This window comes from Nelumbo lutea, chromosome 4 (genome assembly GCF_056320005.1).
Source record: "Nelumbo lutea isolate HS-2025 chromosome 4, American lotus-T2T, whole genome shotgun sequence".
Taxonomy (NCBI): Eukaryota; Viridiplantae; Streptophyta; class Magnoliopsida; order Proteales; family Nelumbonaceae; genus Nelumbo; species Nelumbo lutea.
Window position 1 is genome coordinate 76,451,457 of NC_142687.1, and position 17,727 is coordinate 76,469,183.

Below are 17,727 nucleotides of genomic sequence, written 5' to 3' on the forward strand. Positions count from 1 at the left end.
TTTGGGCATGTATGAAACTAATTAAAGGCGGATTCAACAGAAGTGATTGATTAAAGAGATTTACAAGAACATTATCCCATGTTAGCAATTGATATACAATGCCTCTCTCTCTCTCTCCCTACATTTTTCATTACTTGTCAAATTAGACCGTAGGTGGTTATATATATATATGTAAGGTGTTTATCAATATTTGCATAAAGAGATGAACAAAAAAAGTCATTAATAGTTATTGCTCTTTGTTTAAGACTTTGAGGAATCCCTTAAGCATGTACAATGGGAGACATGTGGGTATAGGAAATTTGCATAAAAAGAAGGCCAACTAAGCACCTCACCTGACTCACTAAAACTTTTCTTAGCAGCAATATAGGCTACATTGTTGCCACCATGATGGACAAACTTAAATTTAAGATCCAAACTATTACTAAAAGAGAGAATGTTGTGGATAACAAACCAAACATCAAAGGACATCCCAGCTTTTGATTTAACAAAAAAGCAACAGATAGGTTATTACATTCTACATCAATATTTAAACAACCCAACTTAGATGCAAAAAAGATACCCATAAGCCCAGGTTATTACATTCTACATCAATATATGCCTTTTGTCTCTACTATAATTTCCACCTTTATTTATTTTGTTATTAGGGATAACCCGTAAGCCCAGGTTATTTTCACGGTTCATCATTAATCCTCAAAATGCCACAAATCAAAGTCCACATCGTTCAATAATTGGGCCGGGCCATATACTATTTGATGATCCTCCATCATAGTTTGTGGAGGCTTGGATCCTAATTACATCTGATGGGTTAGTGTTAGTGGTCTAACATTACATAACTCCGTCCTATATTGCCCTTTAACTGTGTCCTCAACCAACCCAACCTTGCATTATTTATTCCCTTTTTTAGAGGCCTATGCAGTTTGCGTCAATTTTACCTTCTCCTTTTTTCACAAACAGTGTGTGATCTGATTGACATTGCCTATATCTTTTCTGCTAAACTGCCACATGAAATCTGTTGAACCAAGCTCTTGGTGATTGTTTCAGCCCGTATAAGGACTTCTTCAACTTGCACATTTTCTATTCATTGCCTTGGGCTAGAAAACCAAGAGGTTGAATCATGTACACTTCCTCTTCAAGATCACCATTCAAGAATGCATTCTTGATGTCCAGATGGTATAAAACCCATATATATGTGTTTATCAATATTTGCATAAAGAGATGAACAAAATAAGTCATTAATAGTTATTGCTCTTTGTTTAAGACTTTGAAGAATCCCCTAAGCATGTACAATGGGAGATATGTGGGTATAGGGAATTTGCATAATCTTCGTACATGGCTGGGCATCTCAAGTACTGAAACAATTAATGACTTTGTAATAAATCAAGTACCAAAATCTATAAACCAATGAAGTACTTTGTATTTCTATGTAATCGTTTGGTACTAGAAGCTTATTTGCAATGTGTTCCCCAGAACAATGGGCCACTTCTTCAATGGATTTGGAGATTGTGAAGCAGAACTATGACTAATTTTAAGACTTAAGAGACTATGAAAATGGTTACAATTGGTGGATGAAGAACCAGCCTGAAACCATGGTCGCACTAGAATTAGGACTATTGGTTAATAAACTAGCCAGATCAGTTTGCAACCCTATAAAGGATGCTAAATAGGCTAAAATGTTTGGGAAGTGTTTTTAGATTGCTTTCTTTTGGGATTTTCTTTTTGGAGGACCATGCCTTGAATAATTCACATGAAAAGGATGCTAAACTAATTCCCAACCCGTTGATGCATTCCTAATGTTAGGAACGATTAATGTAGGGGGAGTATTGAAGGGTAATCACTCTTAAAATATTACTGAAACTAATCATAAATGACAATGCATTTTGGCAAATTCCAAAATGATCTATGTGCACGCATTTTGTATGGTAGATTCAAATGTGGCTACTGGTTAAAAATTGGTAACTTTCACACAAATAATCCACCATATCAATATTTAGGAAACCTCCTTGATACATCAACTTTTGACCAATGCATAAAGACAAAAGAAGACGATAGTATTCTTGTAATGTAACCACAATAGAAGTTTCATCGGCATCATATTCATACCTAGCATCCTATAAAACTGTTTATAGGAGCAACATAATACTCAAAACAAATAAAAAACTATTGCCACTAGAAGCAAGGTTTTCATATTTTTAATCTTGACTTCTTCCAATTGCATCTCATATATAAAATATGCATATTCCATTCTCATCTCATTTAGTATATCCCTTCGAAATAAATCTATTGTTGAACCATCATCTTGCATTACATGTGAAATCTTATTTTCTTGTATATCCTTCGCATATTGGTCAAACCACTTGAAGAATGAACACTTGGTGTCTTCCTAAAAATAACAACACTATACTTGTCAAATAACATGTAAAATAATAATCAATTACAGATCTAACCCTAAAGAGATTAAGGAGAAAGACTCATGCATTTGTAAAAGAATTTTCCTTGATTCCTTGGAGTTTAGACATTAGTATGGCACATTTTCTTTTGTGCATGTCACGTTTCAACATTAATGGACTTATTTATTGAAGCACGAGAAGTCATCTTTCCTAAAATAGCAATAACATTAGATCTTCATGTCCATTCTTTTCTTTATGACAATTAAAAAATGGCAAAAAAAGTTTTTAATGGGCATGTGGAATCGACAAGGTTGGGTAGTAAAGCAACCGATGATAGAGAATATTGAGTTTATTGCTCAGAACTAGACCTGTTCATGGGTTGGGTTAGGCCAGGCTTTGTATATGTATCAACAAAATACACTCAGGCCTAACTCGAGCCTGGCCCGACCATCGGGCCTAAATCTTGACCCCGAGCCCAGTCAAAAATTTGAAAACACAATTCTTTTTCTTTTTTATTCAATAAAAAAGTGTTTTATTTATACTAAAAGCCTTCAAAACTCAAAATTAATAAAATCTCATTATTACATGGAAAAAAAGAAGAACAAAGAAAAAATATTGTATATATATATTTTTACTAAACAAAATATATTTTTATTATTTAATATATTGTATCAAGTCGTGCTCGGGCTTGAGCCAGGCTTTTTTGAGAAAGCCCGAACCCAGCCTGAAAAAAAGTCGGGCCCAATGCTTTAGGCCTGAGCCTGAGCCCACGGGCCTAAAATTATGACCAAGACCGACTTAATAATCAAATAAAATGTAAAATAATAATCAATTACAGATCTAACCCTAAAGAGATTAAGAAAAAAGGCTCATGCATTTATAAAAGAATTTGCTTGGATTCCTTGAAGTTTAGACTTTAGTATGGCACATTTTCTTTTGTGCATGCCACATTTCAACATTAATGGACTTATTTGTTGAAGCACGAGAAGTCATCTTTCCTAAAACAACAATAACATTAGATCTTCATGTCCATGCTCTTGTTTAATGACAATTAAATGAAGGCAAAAAAAGATTTTAATGGGCACGTGGAATCGACAAGGTTGGGTAGTAAAGCAGATGATGATCAGAGAATATTGAGTTTAGTGCTCAGAACTAGACCTATTCATTGGTTGGGTCGGGCCGGGCTTTGAATATGTATCAACAAAATACACTTAGGCCTGAACCTGAGCCTGGCCTAGCCATCAGGCCTAAGTCTTGAGCCCAAGCCTGGGTCCGAGCCCGAGCCCGATAAGAAATTTGAAAACACTTTTTTTTTTCTTTCTTATTCAATAAAAAAGTATTTTATTTATATTAAAAGCCTTCAAAACGCAAAAATAATAAATATCTCATTATTACTTGGGAAAAAAAAAGAGAAGAAGAACAAAGAAAAAATATTGTATATATATATTTTACTAAACAATTTATTTTTATTACTTAATATATTGTATCAAGTCGTGCTCGGGCTCGAGACAGGATGTTTTGAGAAAGCCCAAACCCGACTAGAAAAAAGTCGAGCCCAATGCTTTAGGACTGAGCTCGAGCCCACGGGCCTAAAATTATGAACAAAACCGACTTAATAATCAAATAACATGTAAAATAAAAATCAATTACAGATCTAACCCTAAAGAGATTAAGGAGAAAGACTAATGCATTTGTAAAAGAACCTGCGGGGATTCCTTGGAGTTTAGACTTTAGTATGGCACATTTTCTTTTGTGCATGTCACAATTCAACATTAATGGACTTATTAGTTGAAGAACGAGAAGTCATCTTTCCTAAAATAACAAAAACATTAGACCTTCATGTCCATGCTCTTCTTTAATGACAATTAAAAGAAGGCGACAAAAGTTTTTAATGGGCATGTGGAATCGACAAGGTTAGGTAGTACGCACTTGATGATCAGATAATATTGAGTTTAGTGCTTAGAACTAGACCTATTCATTGGTTGGGTCGGGCCGAGCTTTGTATATGTATCAACAAAATGCACACAGGCCCGAACCCGAGCCGAACCTAACCATCAGGCCTAAGTCTTGAGCCCGAGCCCAATCAGAAATTTGAAAACACAATTCCTTTTCTTTTTATTCAATAAAAAAAGTGTTTTATTTATATTAAAAGCTGTCAAAACTCAAAAATAATAAATATCTCATTATTACTAGGGAAAAAAAAGAAGAAAAACAAAGAAAAAAAATATTGTATATAAATTTTTTACTAAACAAAATGTATTTTTATTATTTAATATATTCTATCAAGTCATACTCGGGCTCGAGTCAGGCTTTTTTGAGAAAGCCCAAACCCGACCAAAAAAAAAGTTGGACCCAATGCTTTAGGCCTGAGCTCGACTCCACGGGCCTATAATTATGACCAAGACTGACTTAATAATCAAATAACAAGTAAAATAATAATCAATTACAGATCTAACCCTAAAGAGATTAAGGAGAAATACACATGCATTTGTAAAAGAATCTGCTTGGATTCCTTGGAGTTTAGAGTTTAGTATGTGACATTTCAACAATAATGGACTTATTTGTTGAAGCAAGAAAAGTCATCTTTCCTAAAATAACAATAACATTAGATCTTCATGTCCATGCTCTAATTGAATGACAATTAAAAAAGACGAAAAAAGTTTTTAATGGGCATGTGGAATCGACAAGGTTGGGTAGTAAAACAGTTGATGATCAGAGAATATTGAATTTAGTGCTCAGAACTAGACCTATTCAATGGTTGGGTCGGGCCGGGCTTTGTATATGTATCAACAAAATACACTCAGGCCCGAACCCGAACCTGGCCCTACCATCAAGCATAAGTCTTGAGGCTGAGCCTGGACGAGCCCGAGCCCAATCCGAAATTTGAAAACACAATTCTTTTTCTTTTTTATTCAATACAAAAGTGTTTTATGTATATTAAAATCCGTCAAAACTTAAAAAGAATAAATATCTCATTATTACTTGGGAAAAAAATAAGAAGAGCAAAGAAAAAATATTGTATATATATTTTTTACCAAACAAAATATATTTTTATTATTTAATATATTGTATCAAGTCGTGTTCGGGCTCGAGTCAGGCTTTTTTGAGAAAGCCCAAACCCAGTCTGAAAAAAAGTCGGGCCCAATGCCTTAAACCTGAGCCCGAGCCCACGGGCCTAAAATTATGACCAAGACTGACTTAATAATCAAATAACAAATAAAATAATAATCAATTAAAGATCTAACCCTAAAGAGATTAGGGAGAAAGACTCATGCATTCCTAAAAGAATCTGCTAGGATTCCTTGGAATTTAGACTTTAGTATGGCACATTTTCTTTTGTGCACGTCACATTTCAACATTAATAGACTTATTTGTTGAAGCACGATAATTCATCTTTCCTAAAATAACAATAACATTAGATCTTCATGTCCATGCTTTTATTCAATGACAACTAAAAGAAGGCAAAAAAAGTTTTTAATCGGCATGTGGAATCGACAAGGTTAGGTAGTAAAGCAGTTGATGATCAGAGAATATTGAGTTTAGTGCTGAGAACTAGACTATTCATTGTTTGGGTCGGGCCAGGCTATGTATATGTATCAACAAAATACACTCAGGGCGGAACCCGAGCCTGGCCCGACCATCGGGCCTAAGTCTTGAGCCCGAGCCTAGGCTCGAGCCCGAGCCCAATCAGAAATTTGAAAACACAAATCCTTTTTCTTTTTTATTCAATAAAAGGGTTTTATTTATATTTAAAGCCTTCAAAACTCAAAAATAGAAAATATATTTTTATTATTTAATATATTGTATCAAGTCGTGCTCCGGCTCGAGTCAAGCTTTTTTTAGAAAGGTTGAATCCGGCCTGAAAAAATGTCGGGCTCAATGCTTTAGGCCCGAGCCTGAGCCCCCGAGCCTAAATTATGACCAAGACTTACTTAATAATCAAATAACATGTAAAATAATAATCAATTACAGATCTGACCCTAAAGAGATTAAGGAGAAAGACTCATGCATTTGTAAAAGAATTTGTTTGGATTCCTTGGAGTTTATACTTTAGTATGGCACATTTTCTTTTCTGCATGTCACATTTCAACATTAATAGACTTATTTGTTGAAGCACGAGAATTCAAATTTCTTAAAATAACAATAACATTAGATCTTCATTTCTATGCTCTTCTTCAATGACAATTAAAAGAAGGCGAAAAAAGTTTTTAATGGGCATGTGGAATCGACAAGGTTGGGTTGTAAAGCAGCTAATGATCAGAGAAAATTGAGTTTAGTGCTTAGAACTAGACCTATTCATTGGTTGGGTCGGGCCGGGCTTTGTATATGTATCAACAAAATACACTCAGTCCCGAACCCGAGCCTGGCCCAACCATCAGGCATAAGTCTTGAGCCCGAACCTGGGCCCGAGCCCGAGCCCAATCAGAAATTTGAAAACACAATTCTTTTTCTTTTTTATTCAATACAAAAGTGTTTTATTTATATTAAAAGCCATCAAAACTCATAAATAATAAATATCTCATTATTACTTGGAAAAAAAAGAGAAGAATAACAAACAAAAAATATTGTATATATATTTTTTACTAAACAAAATATATTTTTAATATTTAATATATTGTATCAAGTCATACTCGGGCTTGAGTCAGGCTTTTTTGACAAAGCCCAAACCTGACCTGAAAAAAAGTCGGGCCCAATGCTTTAGGCCTGAGCTCCAGCCCACGGGCCTAAAATTATGACCAAGACCGACTTAATAAGTCGGGCCCAATGCTTTAGGCCTGAAAAAAAGAGAAGAATAACACATAAAAAATATTGTATATATATATTTTTACTAAACAAAATATATTTTTATTATTTAATATATTGTATCAAGTCGTACTCGGGCTTGAGTCAGGCTTTTTTGACAAAGCCCAAACCTGACCTGAATAAAAGTCGGGCCGAATGCTTTAGGCCTGAACTCGAGCCCACGGGCCTAAAATTATGACCAAGACCGACTGAATAATCAAATAACAAGTAAAATAATAATCAATTACAGATCTAGCTCTGAAGAGATTAAGGAGAAAGGCTCATGCATTTGTAAAAGAATCTGCTTGGAGTCCTTGGAGTTTAAACTTTAGAATGGCACATTTTCTTTTGTGCATGTCACATTTCAACATTAATGGACTTATTTGTTGAAACACGAGAAATCTTCTTTCCAAAAAGAATAATAACATTAAATCTTCATGTCCATGGTCTTCTTCAATGACAATTAAAAGAAGGCAAAAAAAGTTTTTAATGGGCATGTGGAATCGACAAGGTTGGGTGATAAAACAGTTGATGCTCGGAGAATATTGAGTTTAGTGCTCAGAACTAGACCTATTCATTGGTTGGGTCGGGTCGGGCTTTGTATATGTATCAACAAAATACACTCAAGCCTGAACCCGAGCCTGGCCCGACCATCGGGCCTAAGTCCTGAGCCCGAGCCTGGCCCGACCATCGAGCCTAAGTCCTGAGCCCGAGCCTAGGCTCGAGCCCGAGCCTAATCAGAAATTTGAAAAGACTATTCCTTTTCTTTTTTATTTTAAAAAAAGGGTTTTATTTATATTAAAAGCCTTCAAAACTCAAAAATAATAAATATCTCATTATTACTTGGAAAAAAAGAGAAGAAGAACAAAGAAAAAATATTGTATATATATTTTTTACTAAACAAAATATATTTTTATTATTTAATATATTGTATCAAGTCGTGCTCGGGCTCGAGTCAGGCTTTTTTGAGAAAGTTTGAATCCGGCCTGAAAAAAAGTCGAGCCCAATGCTTTAGGCCCGAGTCCGTGCCCCTGAACCTAAAATTATGACCAAGACCGACTTAATAATCAAATAACTTGTAAAATAATAATCAATTACAGATCTAACCCTAAAGAGATTAAGGATAAAGACTCATGCATTTGTAAAAGAATTTGTTTGGATTCCTTGGAGTTTAGACTTTAGTCTGGCACATTTTCTTTGTGCATGTCGCATTTCAACATTAATGGACTTATTTGTTGAAGCACGAGAAGTCATCTTTCCTAAAATAACAATAACATTAGATCTTCATGTCCATGCTCTTCTTTAATGACAATTAAAAGAGGCAAAAAAATTTATAATGGGCATGTGGAATCGACAATGTTGGGTCATAAAGCCGCTGGTGATCAGTGAATATTGAGTTTAGTTCTCGAAACTAGACCTGTTCATTGGTTCGGTCGGGTCGGGCTTTGTATATGTATCAACAAAATATACTCAGACCCGAACCCGAGCCTGGCCCGACCATCAGGCCTAAGTCTCTAGCTCGATCCCAATCCAAAATTTGAAAACACAATTCCTTTTCTTTTTTATTCAATAAAAAGTGTTTTATTCATATTAAAATCCTTCAAAACTGAAAAATAATAAATATCTCATTAGTACTGGGAAAAAAAGAGAAGAAGAACAAAGAAAAAATATTGTATATATATTTTTTACTAAACAAAATACATTTTTATTATTTATTCTATTGTATCAAGTCGTGCTCGGGCTCGAGATAGGATGTTTTGAGAAAGCCCAAACTCGACTTGAAAAAAAGTAAAGCCCAATGCTTTAAGGCTAAGCCCAAGCCCACGGGCCTAAAATTATGACCCAAACCGACTTAATAATCAAATAACATGTAAAATAATAATCAATTATAGATCTAACCCTAAAGAGATTAAGGAGAAAGACACATGCATTTGTAAAAGAACCTATTGGGATTCTTTGGATTTACACTTTAGTATGGCACATTTTCTTTTGTGCATGTCACAATTCAACATTAATGGATTTATTTGTTGAAGAACAAGAAATCATCTTTCCTAAAATAACAATAACATTAGATCTTCATGTCTATGCTCTTCTTTAATGACAATTAAAATAAGGCAAAAAAAGTTTTTAATGGGCATGCGGAATTGACAAAGTTGGGAAATAAAGTAGTTGATGATCAGAGAATATTGAGTTTAGTGCTCAGAACTGGACCTATTAATTGGTTGGGTCGGGCCGGGCTTTGTATATGTATCAACAAAATACACTCAGGCCCGAACCCGAGCCTGGCCCACCCTTCAGGCTTAAGTCTTGAGACCGAGCCTTGGGCCGAGCCCAAGCCCAATCAGAAATTTGAAAACACAATTCTTTTTCTTTTTTATTCAATAAAAAGTGTTTTATTTATATTAAAAGCCGTCAAAACTCAAAAATTATAAATATCTCATTATTACGTTGAAAAAAAAAGAGAAGAAGAACAAAGAAAAAATATTGTATATATATTTTTTACTAAACAAAATATATTTTTATTATTTAATGTATTGTATCAAGTCGTACTCGGGCTCGAGTTAGGCTTTTTTGAGAAAGCCCAAACCTGGCTTGAAAAAAAGTCGGGCCCAATGCTTTTGGCTTGAGCTCGAGCCCACGTGCCTAAAATTATGACCAAGACTGACTTAATAATCAAATAACAAGCAAAATAATAATCAATTACAGATCTAACCCTAAAGAGATTAAGGAGAAAGACTCATGCATTTGTAAAAGAATCTGCTTGGATTCCTTGGAGTTTAGACTTTAGTATGGAACATTTTCTTTTCTGCATGTCACATTTCAACATTAAGGGACTTTTTTGTTGAAGCACGAGATGTCATCTTTCCTAAAATAACAATAGCATTAGATCTTCATGTCCATGCTCTTCTTCAATGACAATTAAAGGAAGGAAAAAAAAAGTTTTTAATGGGCATGCGAAAACGACAAAGTTGGGAAATAAAGCAGTTGATGATCAGAGAATATTGAGTTTAGTGCTCAGAACTGGACCTATTCATTGGTTGGGTCGGGCCGTGCTTTGTATATGTATCAACAAAATACACTCAGGCCCAAACCCGAGCCTAGCCCACCCATCAGGCCTAAGTCTTGAGACCGAGCCTCGGCCCGAGCCCAAGCCCAGTCAGAAATTTGAAACCACAATTCTTTTTCTTTTTTATTCAATAAAAAGTGTTTTATTTATATTAAAAGCCGTCAAAACTCAAAAATAATAAATATCTCATTATTAGTTGGAAAAAAGAAGAAGAAGAACAAAGAAAAAATATTGAATATATAATTTTTACTAAACAAAATATATTTTTATTATTTAATGTATTGTATCAAGTCGTACTCAGGCTCGAGTCAGTCTTTTTTGAGAAAGCCCAAACCCGACCTGAAAAAAGTCGGGCCCAATGCCTTTAGCCTGAGCCCGAGCCCACGTGCCTAAAATTATGACCAAGACTGACTTAATAATCAAATAACAAGCAAAAAAATAATCAATTACAGATCTAACCCTAAAGAGATTAAGGAGAAAGACTCATGCATTTGTAAAAGAATCTGCTTGGATTCCTTGGAGTTTACACTTTAGTATGGCACATTTTCTTTTCTGCATGTCACATTTCAACATTAAGGGACTTTTTTGTTGAAACACGAGATGTCATCTTTCCTAAAATAACAATAGCATTAGATCATCATGTCCATGCTCTTCTTCAATCACAATTAAAAGAAGGAAAAAAAAGTTTTTAATGGGCATGTGAAAACGACAAGGTTGGGAAGTAAAGCAATTGATGATCAGAGAATATTGAGTTTAGTGCTCAGAACCAGACCTATTCATTGGTTGGGTCGGGCCGTGCTTTGTATATGTATCAACAAAATACACTCAGGCCCAAACCCGAGCCTAGCAAAACCATCAGGACTAAGTCTTGAGCCAGAGCCTCGGCCCGAGACCGAGCCTAGCCAGAAATTTGAAACCACAAATCTTTTTCTTTTTTATTCAATAAAAAAGTGTTTTATATATATTAAAAGCCGTCAAAACTCAAAAATAATAAATATCTCATTATTACTTGGAAAAAAAAGAGAAGAAGAACAAAGAAAAAATATTGAATAAATAATTTTTACTAAACAACATATATTTTTATTATTTAATATATTGTATCAAGTCGTGCTAAGGCTCGAGTCAGTCATTTTTGAGAAAGCCCAAACCCGACCTGAAAAAAGTCGGGCCCAATGCCTTAAGCCTGTGCCCGAGCCCACGGGCCTAAAATTATGACCAAGACCGACTTAATAATCAAATAACATGTAAAAAAGAAATCAATTACAGATCTAACCCTAAAGAGATTAAGGAGAAAGACTCATGCATTTGTCAAAGAATCTGCTGGGATTCCGTGGAGTTTACACTTTAGTATGGCACATTTTCTTTTGTGCTTGTCACAATTCAACATTAATGGACTTATTTGTTGAGCACGAGAAGTCATCTTTCCTAAAATAACAATAACATTATATCATCATGTCCATGCTCTTCTTCAATCACAATTAAAAAAGGCGAAAAAAGTTTTTAATGGGCATGTGGAATCGACAAGGTTGGGAAGTAAAGCAGTTGACGATTAGAGAATATTGAGTTTAGTACTCAGAACTAGCAATTCATTGGTTGGGTCGGGCCGGGCTTTATATATGTAGCAACAAAATACACTCAGGCCCGAACCCGCGCCTAACCCAACCATCAGGACTAAGTCTTGAGCCCGAGCCTGGGCCCGAGCACGAGCCCAATCAGAAATTTGAAAACACAAATCTTTTTCTTTTTTATTCAATAAAAAAATGTTTTATATATATAAAAAGCCGTCAAAACTCAAAAATAATAAATATCTCATTATTACTTGGAAAAAAAAGAGAAGAAGAACAAAAAAAAAATATTGTATAAATATTTTTTACTAAACAACATATATTTTTATTATTTAATATGTTGTATCAAGTCGTACTCGGGCTCGAGTCAGTCTTTTTGAGAAAGCCCAAACCCGACCTGAAAAAAGTCGGGCCTGAACAAGTTAGGCTTTAGGCCTGAGCTCGAGCCCACGGGCCTAAAATTATGACCAAGACCGACTTAATAATCAAATAACATGTAAAATAGAAATCAATTACAGATCTAACCCTAAAGAGATTAAGGAGAAAGATTCATGCATTTGTAGAAGAATCTGCTTGGAATCCGTGTAGTTTAGACTTTAGTATGGCACATTTTCTTTTGTACATGTCACATTTCAACATTAATGGACTTATTTGTTGAGCACAAGAAGTCATCTTTCCTAAAATAACAATAACATTAGATCTTCATGTCCATGCTCTTCTTCAATGACAATTAAAAAAGGCGAAAAAAGTATTTAATGGGCATGTGGAATCGACAAGGTTGGGTAATAAAACAGTTGACGATTAGAGAATATTGAGTTTAGTACTCAGAACCATACCAACTCATTGGTTGGGTCGGGCCGTGCTTTGTATGTGTAGCAACAAAATACACTCAGGTCCGAACCCGCGCCTAGCCCGACCATTAGGCCTAAGTCTTGAGCCCGAACCTGCGACCGAGCCCGAGCCCAATAAGCAATTTGAAAACACAATTCTTTTTCTTTTTTATTCAATAAAAAAATGTTTTATTTATATAAAAATCCGTCAAAACTCAAAAATAATAAATATCTCATTCTTACTTGGAAAAAAAAAAGAAGAAGAACAAAGAAAAAAATATTATATATATATTTTTTACTAAACAAAATATATTTTAATTATTTAATATATTGTATCAAGTCGTACTCGGGCTCGAGTCAGGCTTTTTGAGAAAGCCCAAACCCGACCTGAAAAAAGTCGGGCCCAATGCCTTAGGCCTGAGCTCGAGCCCACGGGCCTAAAATTATGACCAAGACCGACTTAATAATCAAATAAATGTAAAATAATAATCAATTACAGATCTAACCCTAAAGAGATTAAGGAGAAAGACTCATGCATTTGTAAAAGAACCTACTGGGATTCCTCGTAGTTTACACTTTAGTATGGCACAATTTCTTTTGTGCATGTCACAATTCAACATTAATGAACTTATTTGTTGAAGCACAAGAAGTCATCTTTCCTAAAATAACAATAACATTAGATCATCATTTCCATGCTCTTCTTCAATGACAATTAAAAGAAGGCGAAAAAAGTTTTTAATGGGCATGTGGAATGGACAAGGTTCGGAAGTAAAGCAGTTGATGATCAAAGAATATTGAGTTTAGTGCTCAGAACCAGACCTACTCACTGGTTGGATCGGGCCGTGCTTTGTATATATATCAACAAAATACACTCATGCCCGAACCCGAGCCTAGCCCGACCATCAGGCCTAAGTCTTGAGCCCGAACCTACGCCCGAGCCCGAGCCCAATCAGAAATTTGAAAACACAATTCTTTTTCTTTTTTATTCAATAAAAAAGTGTTTTGTATATATTAAAAGCCATCAAAACTCAAAAATAATAAATATCTCATTCTTACTTTGGTTAAAAAAAGAAGAAGAACAAAGAGAAAATATTGTATATATATTTTTTACTAAAAAAATATATTTTTATTATTTACTATATTGTATCAAATCGTACTCGGGCTCGAGTGAGGCTTTTTTGAGAAAGCCCAAACCCGGCCTGAAAAAAAGTCGGGCCCAATGCCTTAAGCCTAAGCTCGAGCCCACGGGCTAAAATTCTGACCAAGACCGACTTAATAAACAAATAACAAGTAAAATAATAATCAATTATAGATCTAACCCTAAAGAGATTAAGGAGAAAGACTCGTGCATTTGTAAAAGAACCTGCTTAGATTCCTCGGAGTTTACACTTTAGTATGGCACAATTTCTTTTGTGCATGTCACATTTCAACATTAATGGACTTATTTGTTGAAAAACGAGAAGTCATCTTTCCTAAAAGAGCAATAACATTAGATCATCATGTCCATGCTCTTCTTCAATGACAATTAAATAAAGGTGAAAAAAGATTTTAATGGGCATGTGGAATCGACAAGGTTCGGTAATAAAGCAGTTGATGATCACAGAATATTGAGTTTAGTGCTCAGAACCAGACCTATTCACTGGTTGGATTGGGTCGGGCTTTGTATATGTATCAACACAATACACCCAGGCCCGAACCCGAGCCTAGCCCGACCATCAAGCCTAAGTCGTGAGCCCGAGCCTAGACCCGAGCCCGAGCCCAATCAGAAATTTGAAAACACAATTCTTTTTCTTTTTTATTCAATAAAAAAGTGTTTTGTATATATTAAAAGCCGTCAAAACTAAAAAATAATAAATATCTCATTATTACTTCGGTAAAAAAAAGAAGAAGAACAAAGAAAAAATATTGTATATATTTTTTACTAAAAAAATATATTTTTATTATTTAATATATTGTTTCAAATCGTACTCGGGCTCGAGTGAGGCTTTTTTGAGAAAGCCCAAACCAGCTTGAAAAAAAGTCGGGCCCAATGCCTTAAGCCTAAGCCCGAGCCCACATGCCTAAAATTCTGACCAAGACCGACTTAATAAACAAATAACAAGTAAAATAATAATCAATTACAGATCTAACCCTAAAGAGATTAAGGAGAAAGACTCATGCATTTGAAAAAGAATCCGCATAGATTCCTTGGAGTTTAGACTTTGGCATGGCACATTTTCTTTTGTGCATGTCACATTTCAACATTAATGGACTTATTTGTTGAAACACGAGAAATCATCTTTCCTAAAATAGCAATAACATTAGATCTTCATGTCCACGCTCTTCTTCAATGACAATTAAAAGAAGGCGAAAAAAGTTTTTAATGGGCATGTGGAATCGACAAGGTTGGGTAGTAAAGCAGTTGATGATCAGAGAATATTGAGTTTAGTACTCAGAACCAGACCTATTCATTGGTTGGGTCGGGCCGGGCTTTGTATATGTATCAACAAAATACACTCAGGCCCGAACCCGAGCCTAACCCGACCATCGGGCCTAAGTCTCTAGCCCGAGCCCAATCAGAAAATTGAAAACACAATTCCTTTTCTTTTTTATTCAATAAAAAAGTGTTTTATTTATATTAAAAGCTTTAAAACTAAAAAATAATAAATATATCATTAGTACTTGGAAAAAAAGAAAAAGAACAAAGAAAAAATATTGTGTATATACTTTTTACTAAACAAAATATCTTTTTATTTTTTAATATATTGTATCAAGTCGTGCTCGGGCTAGAGACAGGCTTTTTTGAGAAAACCCAAACCAGGCCTGAAAAAAAGTCATGCCCAATGCCTTAAGCCTGAGCCCGAGCCCACATGCCTAAAATTATGACCAAGACCGACTTAATAATCAAATAACATGTAAAATAATAATCAATTACAGATCTAACCCTGAAGAGATTAAGGAGAAAGACTCATGCATTTGTAAAAGGACCCGAAGGGATTCCTTGGATTTTATATGTCACATTTCAACATTAATGGACTTATTTGTTGAAAAACGAGAAGTCATCTTTCCTAAAATAACAATAACATTAGATCTTCATGTCCATGCTCTTATTTAATGACAATTAAAAGAAGGCAAAAAAGATTTTATTGGGCATGTGGAATCGACAAGGTTACGAAGTAAAGCAGTTGATGATCAGAGAATATTGAGTTTAGTACTCAGAACTAGACCTATTCATTGGTTGGGTCAGGCCGGGCTTTGTATATGTATCAACAAAATACACTTAGGCCCGAACCCGAGCCTGGTCCAACCATCAGGCCTAAGTCTTGAGCCCGAGCCCGAGACTAATCAGAAATTTGAAAAAACAATTCCTTTTCTTTTTTATTCAATAAAAAAGCGTTTTATTTATATTAAAAGCCGTGAAAATAACAATAATGGACTTATTTGTTGAAGCACGAGATGTCATCTTTCTTAAAATAACAATAACTTTAGATCTTCATGTCCATGCTCTACTTCAATGACAAATAAAAGAAGGCGAAAACAATTTTTAATGGGCATGTGGAATCGACAAGGTTGGGTAATAAAGTAGTTGATGATCAGAGAACCCGAGCCTGGCCCGACCTTCAGGCCTAATTCTTAAGCCCGAGCTTGGGCCCAAGCCCGAGCCCAATCAGAAATTTGAAAATACAATTCTTTTTCTTTTTTTATTCAATAAAAAAGTTTTTTATTTATATTAAAAGCCGTCAAAACTCAAAAACAATAAATATCTCATTATTACATGGGTTAAAAAAAGAAGAACAAAGAAAAAACATTGTATATATATTTTTTACTAGACAAAATATATTTTTATTATTTAATATAATGTATCAAGTCATGCTCGGGCTCGAGTCAAGCTTTTTTGAGAAAGGTTGAATCCTGCCTGAAAAAAAGTCGAGCCCAATGCTTTAGGCCCGAGCCCAAGCCCCCGTGCCTTAAATTATGACCAATACTGACTTAATAATCAAATAACATGTAAAATAATAATCAATTACAGATCTAACCCTAAAGAGATTAAGGAGAAAGACTCATGCATTTGTAAAAGAATTTGCTTGGATTCCTTGGAGTTTAGTATTTAGTATGTCACTTTTTATTTTGTGCAAATCACATTTCAACCTTAATGGACTTATTTGTTGAAACACGAGAAGTCATCTTTCCTAAAATATCAATAACATTAGATCTTCATGTCCATGCTCTTCTTTAACAAGAATTAAAAGATGGCGAAAGAAATTTTTAATGGGCCCGTGGAATCGACATGGTAGGGTAATAAGTAGCTGGTGATCAGAGAATATTGAGTTTAGTGCTCGAAACTAGACCTGTTCATTGGTTGGGTCAGGTCGGGCTTTGTATATGTATCAACAAAATACACTCAGGCCCGAACCCGAGCCTGTCCCGACCATCGGGCCTAAGTCTTAAGCCCGAGCCCAATCAGAATTTTGAAAACACAATTCTTTTTCTGTTTTATTCAATAAAAAAGTATTATTTGCAATAAAAACCTTCAAAACTCAAAAATAATAAATATCTCACTATTACTTAAAAAAAGTGAAGAACAAACAAAGAAAAAATATTGTATATATATTTTTTCCTAAACAAAATATACTTTTATTATTTAATATATTGAATCAAGTCGTGATCGGGCTCGAGTCAGGCTTTTTTGAGAAAGCCCAAACCCGGCCTTAAAAAAATTCGGGCCCAATGCTTTAGGCCTAAACCCGAGCCCACAGGCCTAAAATTATGACCAAAACCGACTTAATAATTAAATAACAAGTAAAATAATAATCAATTACAGATCTAACCCTAAAGCGATTAAGGAGAAAGGCTCATGCATTTGTAAAAGAATTTGCTTGGATTCCTTGGAGTTTAGAATTTAGTATGGCACATTTTCTTTTTTGCATGTCACATTTCAGCATTAATGGACTTATTTGTTGAAGAACGAGAAATCATCTTTCCTAAAATAAAAATAACATTCTATCTTCATGTCCATCTTCTTCTTCAATGACAATTAAAACAATGCGAAAAAAGTTTTTAATGGGCATGTGGAATCGACAAGGTTGGGTAGTAACAGTTGATGATCAGAGAATATT